Below are 1,694 nucleotides of genomic sequence, written 5' to 3' on the forward strand. Positions count from 1 at the left end.
GATCACACTTGTTGGTGATCACTGCCACAGAGTAGAAACATATCTGAAGTGTACATTAAGTTCTGCGAACTTTGTCAACATTAGCTCGAATTGTCTCGTGATCTCGGGAGGACGCTGTATGTTTAACGCCAATTCACACCAGCCGCTCCGCTACTTCAAAACAGTCCACAGTATATATCAAATGGCGCCATTCACATAGGTCGTCAATGAACCGTCAAGCCAGACCATATCTCTCTCGTCTGTTACAGTGCCAGGATCATATCTTGGCGTAACTCGCCGAATCGAGCATAGGCTTTTAGAGTGCAAAAGCATGTAATAAGACTCATTTGCGGTGTAAATTCAAGAACGTCATGTAGAAACCAGTTCGAGGACTGGGTATTCTAACCACTGCTTTTCAGTATATTTAATCCTTGGTGAAATTTGTTGCAAATAATAGCTCTCTATTTCCTGCCAATAGCTCAATACAGAATATCAATCCTAGGAATAAGAACAATCTACATAAATATATAAAATCGCCTACCTTTCTCCAAAAAGGGGTTCAGTATTCAGGGACATTTATTCTCAATAAACAGCTAGCAACCATCAGTAACTTAGTTCCAGATAAAGCACCGTTTACGCAGGGTTTGTAAGACTTTTTGGTAGGAACTCCTTCCACTCTATAGGGCATGTTAGACTTGCTTAAGTAAAAATATCTTTTAGATTTCAGTTTTGACAGCACTTGATCACAACACTCAAGATTAGGTATTTTGTGTATGATAAATTTATTATCATTATTAAGTAAAAATATCTTTTAGATTTCAGTTTTGACAGCACTTGATCACAACACTCAAGATTAGGTATTTTGTGTACGATAAATTTATTGAAAGTGCATAACTATGTTTTATTCTGATAGTGTATTGATTCTGTAAATATTAGCAATTCCAGTTTACTATAATGTATTCGCAGGATCTTGACAATCTCCTGGCAAATAATCAGAGAAGTGTGAGCATTATATTCAGATGTTCTATGTTTTTAAGTTATACTTCCTGACATGTACCTCACCCATGAGAATCATCTCATTTATAAGTCTATGGAACGAAAACTGCTTGTAATTTAATCTGACCTAATTGATCAGGAACATATATTGTGAAGATTGCTTTGACTATTAATAAGCTTCGTCATTGTTGGCTACTCATTTCGATACTTTTTGTATCATCACATGCATACAATCATGACACTCTCTGGCGCAAACGTTGTTACCTTTTGATGGTTGGAGTGACAATAGAGCTCCAAGCAGTGAGAAAGAAATACTTTCCAGTATTTGTATATTTGCAGCTAATACCACTGAAAGCAAGAGAATATAAATATGTACTTCTAGCAAGAGAAATGTGTGTTTCTATTGTTGCCTGTTGTTATTATCGTACACACTTTCCTTGAAGCTTAAATATTTTGTGGAATCTACATTCCAAGTTCCTTTGGATACTATGGAATGACAAATGTGGTGTCATTTTGTGTTATTGTGCATTGAATATTGAGAAATGTATTGTGGTATTGAAGCTTTTCCTACGAAATTAACACAACAAGACCACATCATACGCTATTGGCAGATTGTAGAGATTACAGAGAGTAATACAAGGAATAAAACGTTAACAGGAGAAAGCATAATATATATATGCAGTATATTTTTGTAATGTCCCTGCTTCTTCTCCTTCCTC

This window comes from Schistocerca gregaria, chromosome 3 (assembly GCF_023897955.1).
Source record: "Schistocerca gregaria isolate iqSchGreg1 chromosome 3, iqSchGreg1.2, whole genome shotgun sequence".
Taxonomy (NCBI): Eukaryota; Metazoa; Arthropoda; class Insecta; order Orthoptera; family Acrididae; genus Schistocerca; species Schistocerca gregaria.